Source organism: Chrysemys picta, chromosome 2 (genome assembly GCF_011386835.1).
Source record: "Chrysemys picta bellii isolate R12L10 chromosome 2, ASM1138683v2, whole genome shotgun sequence".
NCBI classification, from domain to species: domain Eukaryota; kingdom Metazoa; phylum Chordata; order Testudines; family Emydidae; genus Chrysemys; species Chrysemys picta.
Genome location: NC_088792.1, coordinates 221,553,555 through 221,563,289, shown reverse-complemented (window position 1 = coordinate 221,563,289; position 9,735 = coordinate 221,553,555). Strand labels below are relative to the sequence as shown.

At 38.1% G+C, this 9,735-nt stretch overlaps 1 protein-coding gene across 1 annotated transcript in view; it reads left to right on the top strand.

Moving 5' to 3' along the window:
• Positions 1–232: 232 nt before the first annotated feature.
• The window catches only part of ST18 (ST18 C2H2C-type zinc finger transcription factor), a 188,460-nt gene continuing 178,957 nt past the window's right edge, over positions 233–9,735 (top strand). Inside the window, exons 1-2 of the mRNA XM_065585528.1 lie at positions 233–365; positions 514–648. The gene's annotated coding sequence lies outside the window, so the exon portion shown is untranslated. The remainder of the gene's footprint in view (positions 366–513; positions 649–9,735) is intronic.

The window sequence follows — 9,735 nt, the reverse complement described above, 5'->3', positions numbered from 1 at the left end:
AGGACATGGGACCGTTTGTTCACTCACTTTCTGTGAAAAGAGTTTTGAAATGTGTTTTGAATAGACAGCATTTTCTTTGTGTAGTTGGTAAATAACACAGAGCAAAGTTAGTCAGCAAGTTGCATAGCTTCTGTATTCTGATTCTTTGGAGCCCTTTTGTACCAAGCTTGGCAGGATGTTTTTAACAGAATGTGACCTCACTGGGATACCAGAGGTAAGGAAAAATAAAATATTGGGGTAGTTGTGGAATATTTTGTGTAGAGCTGACAGAAAATATTGTTTCAAAACCTTTCATGAGAAGAGAATGATTTTACTGCAATCAAGTCAACACACTGTACAGAAGAATCAATGTATTTAGTGTGTTTGTGAGTTATAATCTATCATAAATAGATTCTGTACTTCCATGTTTTAAGATAAAAGATATTGATTTGCAAGTCTCATTATTATAGTGTAGGTGCTAAAAGATCTAATATTTATGGTAAAATTCCAATATATTTTTGTTTGCAATTTTAGAAAAGAATAAGGAAATTGGATCCAGTTGTTTGTAAAAGTCTCAGAAATAACATCGCAAGAATCAGAACGGTGGAAAAAACAACAAAACTAGAAGAAAATGACCTATCAGGCAACTGTACAAAGTCGCAGGTAAAGGTAAGAGAGAGAGAATTGACTGCAGTGCTTTGACTAAGTAAAATCATGTACAGGGTTTCAGCACCACACATTTTGCTATGGAACCATGGCTTGTAGTTTTGACGCTACCTGGACTAATTTGGATCCAGGGCAAATCATCCTGGGGAATTACTCTCCCAAGTATTTACCCTCTGTACGAACACCCCCTTTTCTCCCTCTGCTGGTCACTCAAGGAGCAACACTGATATTAACTGCAAAGGAAGCCAGTTGCCTTTCTTCTGAATTCAGAGGAAAGTGCGGACTGTTGCTGAATCTTATTGATTTTGTTATTTGTTGCAGCCATTTCTAAAGCATTCATCACCATAGTATCTGGTGATGTTAGGTTCAGGTGAGATAAGCGGGGGAAAAAAAGCAAAGATAAGAGAGAAATTAGGATATATAAGAAGTTAAGAGGGAAATGGTTTTCATATAAATAGTGCTAAAGTTGCTGAAATGTTTAGTTGTACAGTATGGGATTTCTTTTTAGATTTTGCTAACAATCTGGATTATCCATTTGTGTTTAGGATCTAAAAAGTGTAAACAGAGGAAAACTGCATCTATTGTTACACATAAGAAACCAAATAGGTAGGCATGATCCTGAGAATTTCAAATGGTCATTTTGCTTGGCATTATCTGAGGCCCCAAACATATTCACAATGTGCACTGTACTTTATTCTATACACAGACAGAACAAGACTTCACAATACTTGAACTGAACCTTTTTTTCCCCAGCAAACACAGGTGACTTACAAAAAAAAAAACAGCTCTTTTGGGCTCATTGATAGATTGGCTGGGGAGCAGTGTGAGAAAATAAAGTTCTCATGAGTCATAAAACTATTATTCATAGCTGAAGAGTTATATAACAAAGAAGTCTAAAAATAGCCTTAGAAAACTGGAAAGTTTCGCAGCATTAGTGTCGCAGATACTGAAAATGTTTTTTGTGGTAAATGAGCATGGAAAAGTTTGCTAGTTTACTTATTCTGAACTTGGGTTGTTTTTTACTGTAAAGCACAAAGGTCTAAATATAGTTGAGAGACTGAATAAGTAGACCAGTGATAAATTATGAGTAGTAAGAAGCCTGAAGCAACCACATCACTGCTTTCAACGAGACATGTTAATGACTTTGATTTGATATAGTGATACTTTTATAACATCAGACTTGCTGCTGAACTTTGATCCACTGGTGTGTAGTAGATAAGGACAGATAGTAAAGTTGCCAGCTCAGTTCTAATTAGTGCAAATAATTCAGCAGAAGAGGGTTCTGGAGACGAATGTGTTATGTAAAATGGAAATCTGTCAAATATGAATGATTGCAGACAATGAATATATAATCATAGACCAGGGTCCTGCTGTGCTTGACACTGTACAAAAACATAAGAAAAAGGTGGTCCATGCCTTAAAAAGCCAAAATGCTTAAAATGTATATATAAAATGAAACACAGCTGGTGGATACAACACACCAGATAGTAAAGATGAACAAGAAATTGTTGACAATAAATAAACCACACTTAAATACAATCAAAATAGTATCATGGATGTTTGTGTTGTTAATATCTTTATACCAACTGTAATTGCAGTGGTTTTAATCTGTTTGCTTTAGTAGTGTCTCACCCTCCATACAAATAACTGCATCACAAATGGTTTAAAACTCTACTTCCTCTTACATTTCTTTCCTCGGATGTGTGGTGACTAATACCCTGTTATGCTACAGCCAGTTCATTTTATCAAACTCAAATCTGAACAGAGGTAAAAAGTTCAGCAATAATAGGCTAACTTTGGCTTGTTTAGTCTTTTTGGAGCTTACAGCGGATAAACCAGTAGAGGTCAGTGCAGAGTGCTGAAATGGAAGTATACCTGCTACATAGTAAAGCACAGTGTTTTATACGCCATGTCTAGTCCCCAGCTGTAACTCTTTAAAAATCTGTTAAAAGACAATAACTTATACTAAATGTTTCCGTCTTCTCCACCAAGGTAGATTCAAAATACTTGGAAGATAATGTAATAATGACAGAACACTTAAATAAAGTTTTTTAAGTAGCAACAGCATGTGTATTGTAGCACAGGACAGCTTGCAATGAGACACTAGATTTATTATTTTGTGGGATCATTGTACAGGCCAGCATGTAATTCTTTTTTACAAACTTTTTTGCTGGTAAAGTATAGAAATCATAGAAATGTAGGGCTGGAAGGGATCTCAGGAGATCACTAGTCCATCCCCCTGCACTGAGGCAGGATTAAGTATACTTAGACCATCCCTGCCAGATGTTTGTCTAACCTGTTCATAATATAACCTCAATTAGCTGACTGTCTTGCAGGGCGATAGTGGGAGGCATAGAATAATTCTAGAGAATCAAGGTTTCAGATAATACAGGAAATTGTCAATTAAATTAACAAGTAGGGGCCGTGATCCTTTCTCAAGTAGCAGAGATTTGGATAATCAAGATTGAACAATGTTCTTAAAATTCAGTATGTAAAATCTAAGTATGTTTAGTATCACTTTTTAAAGCTGTTGTTTGCTCATGGTTTCCTTTAATGATATAAAGTAAGGAAAGAGAATCCTCCAATTCTAACAAAGGCTTTGTATCTGCAAAGATCCTGCAATGTACAGTAGCAACATAAAAGTTCATTTCTGAAGGACTTTTGTTGAAGCTGCTTTCTATAGATCTAAAAAGTGCCACCTACGTGTTGCCTGTTTTGTTTCTTAGTTATTTTTACTAAGGTTTTTGAAAAGCACTTTGCTATAAGTTGTACTTTGTGATTCTCAGAGAAATTGTACAAATTTAAACAAAAAGGGCTAAAAAAAGAACTCTAGTAGGAAGTGCCCTCTCAAAAAGGTGGGATTTTCAGAAGAACTCTGACTCAGCATTGGTCTAACTCTGAGCTTCATGCAGTCAATGAGAGTGTTGCCATGGGGAAGTTTACCATTGACTTCACTGGGTCTAGAGCTATGCTAACACTGAACATTTTTGCAAATTCTACCCATACTAATTAATAGTTTGATCCTGTGATGTACTATCACTTTCCATTGACTTGGGTGCGAGTATTGGGTACTCAACACCTCTGAAAATCATGAGATTTTTACTTATGTACCTAAATGTGGATTTAGATGGTAGTTTCAGGCATCCTAGACTGAACTTTGGCCTATGGTCCTATGTTCAAAACTGCATAATACTTAATTGGATTTTGGACACTGCATTTGCTGAGGTAAAATATCCATGCATTTTGACTTTGTAAGTTATCTTAGCAGGGTTTTTTGTTTTGTTTTGTTTTGTCTTGTCAAAAGCTGGTTGCAGCCACAAGTACTTATGAACTTTGTAACTCATTTCGGTGCACATTTTTGTTGCACACGACTAACAACAGATGACCTACTCATGAGAAAAGCTCTACCGTCTGTGGCAGAAATGTGACAAGCTGTCATTGTGGAGGGATTACCTGCAAACTTTACAAGAGATTCCAACAGTTGAGCTTTATGGCTTACGCTGGTTGCTTTTGGGGCACCAGTGATAAATAATTGCACAATTGACCTTTTTGTGTGTGGTTTGCCTCCCATTTTGTCACCTTGTGACCTATGTAAAAGCCACAGCACAATGAAAGATATTAGATACCACTAGATTCCAGTGGTCAGTCCAGTATGACAAGTCAACTTTGTTATACAGACTGTCCCTTTAAACACACTGGGTGAAATCTTAGCCCCACTGAAGTCAGTAGAAGTTTTGCCATTGACTTCAGTGTGGCCAGGATTTCTCCAATGGTTAACACCTTTTCTTTGTGAAAAGAAACAATCATCTTGAAAACAGTCAATATTCTTCTATAATGTGGGAATAAGTGCAGGTAGATGAGCATTAAATCCTCTGTGTTCTGCAGACTGGAATGTTGAAATCTGTTTGGGCCATGAAATCTCACATAATACCTAGATTTAAGTGGACCTCAATTAACAGCCTAGCTTTTCTCTAGATAAACATAAATTACTCTTAATGTATCACAAATGTATGGAGAGAAGCTTTCTAATGAAGATTCACCCAGTCCTCCCATCCCCACCCCTCATTTTGGCTGTATTTAGAAAAACTAAGTTTGAACAAAACAAACCCAAACCCAAAACACCTTTCTTCCCTAACTAGGGTGACCAGATAGCAAGTGTAAATAATTGGAATGGGGTGGAGGGTAATAGGTACCTATATAAGAAAAAAGCCCCCCAAATCGGGACTGTCCCTATAAAATCGGGACATCTGGTCACCTTATTCCTAATTAAACTTCTTTTCTCAAGATCATTCAGATATGTAACATTTTCCTGTCTTTGCATGCTTCTGTGCATTTATACATGGGACTAAAAGGTATGAACAATTTTGCAAAAACACATTTATAGTGATTGATGAGCATTTATTTTTACTAGCTGTTTCAGTTTTTTTCTCTGACCAAATACATTTCTTGAAAACTACCACGAAGGTTGAAACTAAGGTCATTCTTCTTTTCTTTTTAAATATCTCTTTTTAGCTCTCAAGTCCTAAAATGTAGAAGTCCAACTGTTTGTGTTGCTTCAGTGAATTTTATTTATAAGCCGAATTGCATAAACACCTAGTCTGCCTTGTCTGTAACATATGAAGTATAAAACCCCTAAAATTCAGTGACCAAAATAATATCAATGAATAGGTGTACTTCTACCACATATATATCATATTAAGAGTTTGCCATTCTTATCTGTATCCACACCCTATACAGCAAATTACTTCTAAACTGTAAATGATTAAGGAACAGAAGGGCTCTGTTATCACCAAAAGTTGTACTCTGTTACCAAATTAATATTTGCTATTTCTTTGATTGGGATACTATTGTCTATCACATACTTATAGGTGTATTAACTCTATGATCTCACTATTTCTTCCCTTTCTAACTTCTGTGATTCCTTGGGTTTGCCATTTCTTAAAACCCTTCCCTGTCAAGCAGATGTGAATTGTTGGGCTATCCCATAGCCCCACATTCAGATGATTATGTATTTTAGTATCTCGTGTTGAATATGGTAAGGGGAATAATCTTTGGCCTTTGTACATTGCTCAATAGGGAATACATTATTTTTTAAATATTGGAACGATGTATATTTTAACATGTACTGTACATTTTGGCTTTGTCTACAATTGGGATTAGGCCTGATTCAGTCATTGGTGGTCAGTAATCAGGATATTTGCAGTAGTGTAGACCCCTGCATGTAGACAAGGACATGCCAGGCTTTGGACCAACTGAGTTAATCACGGTTTTCCCCTTCTTGTATTCAGGGCATCAATCCACAGAGTGCAAAAATAACTGAAAAATAAATTATATCACATGTTACAAAAGAAAACATTGAATTAGCCATTTTATTTCTGGTGTCCCTACTATTTCAGATGAGTGCATTTAGTAGTGCAGTCACTTGTTTACAGTACTTACGTCGGATAGGAAATGGTGCTTTTCACTAATTACAGTAGTTTGGGCAGTATAGATATTTCTGCCATTCCCTTGAGAGCAGTTGGAAACGTATTCCAGTGTTATATCTTTTCTCCCTGTGTAGCTTAAACAATCTTAGCAATTTGTTATTATTTTCATTTATTTCCTCACCCTCTCTGTGTCCTGTAAATATATATGCCAGCCCTGGAAAAAAAACCTAAATAAATTGGTGCGTTGAGATTGTTGACCTCCTTTCCTAACTGACACCAACTCTAGAAATAAAAGAAATCTCTCACAAAGACTAAAAACTGCTTCACTTTTCATACATAAAACTTCAGGCAATTCTGTCATACATAAGTATGGGTAAAAAATCAAAATTCATACAGCAGCCTTAACTCTGACCAAAACAAATATTAATTCAATTTTTCCAGAGCATATAAATAAATATTTCTATGTTTACCACACATGCAAGTTATTTCTGAGGAAATCTTCATTTTTAACAATTGTATTTTTACAACATACCCCATATTTGCATAAACCTATTATTTTACAGGCAATTGAATTGCAACAAAGTTATTGATAAATCAGAAAATCTTGTCAAAATATATATATAAAAGTTTGTATTTTAGAAAGCAAATAACCTGATTTTAATAGTCAATTTTTTCTGCATCTGTTTAAAAATCATTTGTAATAGTATCACTGTCTCTGAACATGCAAATAGCTTGTCAATGTTTTTACTACAATAAGCAGAACAAATGGTTCCACAAGTAAAAGCATTATCCAGTAATAGTGGCCCAATTATGTGACTGAGGAAAAGTGTGTGTTTAGTGGGAGGAAAGACTGTGATGGAGAACATAAAATGTATTTGTTTTATGTTTGTAATGCAGGTGGTGAACTATACCTATTAAATTACAAAATAGGACAAGGTGTTAACTGTAAGACCTAAGGCACCTTGCAAGGTTCTGAACGCTGAAAGTTCATGTAGATTGAGATACCCGGCAACTCACAGACCCTGCTGTGACTGGTTCCTAACTCAGAGTAAATGGAACATGATTCTAATGCAAGTAGTGTCACGGGGATTTTTTGGACAGGGGAGGGGAAGGGAAAGGTGGCATAAAAGGATACATGATGCAGGAGAAGGATCATAGAATCATAGGACTGGAAGGGACCTCGAGAGGTCATCTAGTCCATTCCCCTGCACTCATGGCAGGACTAAGTATTATGGGCCACTGGTTCTTGATCTTGGGATCAAGTCCTTAATAATTGTGTTCCAGCCACTACTGGCTGGTAGGAGCACAATGAAATTCACCACAGTCAGCCGCAGCTTGTGACAGTGTTGTAGAATTCTGATTCCAATGGCAAGGGTGCAAACACGTTTTGTCACTGTCTCTGAACATGCATGTAGCTTGACAATATTTTTACTACAATAAGCAGTATGTTCACAGTGAGGATGCTGTATCATTTCTATCAGTCTAATCTATTTAGGCATTCCTATTGTGCTCCTTTACACTGTGCCAGGTGGTATCTGCACCTGCTTGAAAACGTTTCAAAAACTCAGTGGCTGAAACTTGGCACCCAAGTTGTCAAACCAGAGGTATTTTATGTTCCATTTAAGAAAAACAACCTAGTCAAGTCTGCAGTTACAGGACTTGGTCCAGCTCTCTGATACATGGAGGGTGTTACCACATACTGTACGCTGGAAAATCGACTGCTGCATTTGTGTTGCAAGAGGAGGTTTACTAAGACACTGTATGTGGTGAAATCATAGAATCATAGAAGATTAGGGTTGGAAGGGACCTCAGGAGGTCATCTAGTCCAATCCCCTGCTCAAAGCAGGACCAACCGCAACTAAATCATCCCAGCCAGGGATGATTTGTGCCATATATTGGCAGGAAGGATTGATCCTTTGCAGTTCAAAGGCTTCAGAATGGATTAATCTCAAAAGTAATAGCTATGGGCCTTTGGTTTGAGAGTCATGTGTGTTGCACTGTCTAGGCACAAGAGCATATGGGTTTATATGCTAAATCATAACCAGAATAGAGAATCAGAGGCCCAAGAGTCCTCTGCTATATGGTTCTGCTAGCATAGCCTGATAATTGTAATGAATGCTCCAAAGTAATAAGCATTATGCTTGTATAAAATAAAGACCAGTGTAAGCTCTACGTTCATTGATTGGAGCCTTAAGCAAATGTTTCTTTCCATCAGCTTGCTCATGAGGCATAAATGTAATTATAGATCCTGTGCAGCAGTATCTGTAATGGTAATGGGCTTGTAAACAATCCCAGTAAAGTTATGCAATGCACACTCTTTGGTGCATAGACTGAATACATTCTTCCTTCACAACTGAGGGCACATCACTGCCACCACAAAAGGTGTTTAACCACATCAATTTCTTTGGAAGAGTTAACAATTGTGCTAGTGTGTTGTTTTTTTAATTGGAGCAGTGTAATTCAGGTGCCTCTCAGCACTGCAAATAAAGGAAACCCTAGGTGAAAGAATGTACGGAACTGGATATATCTTACATGTAAAACAATGAAGAAGGAGGTTCAAATTATGGCTGGTCCTATGAAAGTGTACTAAAAGAAGAGACACACCTATGACATAGCAGCTATAATTTATCTAGGTGCATGGAAGGGAAATAGGGTAGGAGTTAGCTATATGTCAAGCAGGGACAGGGACAGGCCACTGGCTCTATTCCCCATGAGCTGGCAGAGTTGCATTGGGGGAGCACTGGTTAGAGCTGTCCAAGGCATCCCCTTTTAACACATGTGTAATTCATCCATAGCCAATGCTGAGGTGAGGCATTCTTTCCCTTTCACCAGCGTGGATCAGGTTGCAAGAAACCTAAATGTTTTTAAGAGTGGTTCTGTCACTTGTGCTTAGGCATCAGACATGTGGCCACATAAGACAGGTAAAGTCAAAGTGTTGTTCCAATACTGATGATGGTCAAATCTGAAACGTTGGAGTTTGGGTGTGGTCACAAACCCACAGGGTGGGGGCAACGCCTTCAGCTTTGGAACAGCTTATTGGAGGAACCTCTTTGATGTGCCAGACCCCAAAGGGTTTCACTCTTCATTCAGGGTAGGCCACACGGCCTCACTGCCTCCTGAGAGTGAGCCTCTAGGGCTTCAGCGCTCCTGCTTCACGCTATGAGCTCTGTTCAGTGTGTTGAACTGAGACAGACTCCTGGTAGAGACTCTGGGGATTCCTGCACCACACCAAATATTTACAGTGACACTCAAGCAGCGTTTTCAAAGCAATAGGGTTTCTTAGTCAACTCTAATACAGCATAAGGAGTTGTTAGGTTAGCAGAGAGAAATGAAAATTAAACCATAGTCCATTCTGGTCAGCCCAGAGCACCAGCCAAACTGCAGTGAACTCCATTTTTCGGTGCTCTGTCTCTCACGCTCCAACTTCCTTCCTTAGTCTGTTCCCAGGTGAGAGAGCTCTAAGCTTCTTCCAGAAACCAACTGTTATCCCCCCCACCTCACACTTCCCAGTTCTTTGTTCTTGAGCGGGGTTCTTTTCCCAGCTGGCCTACTGAGAGGTGAGGAAATCCTCCTCCCTTGGGTCATTGGCTGATAGGTGTCAATGACCTGGTGTGCGGGCTTTCCATTGTCTTCTCAGATTTTCATTGATATGAGCTGGCCTCGG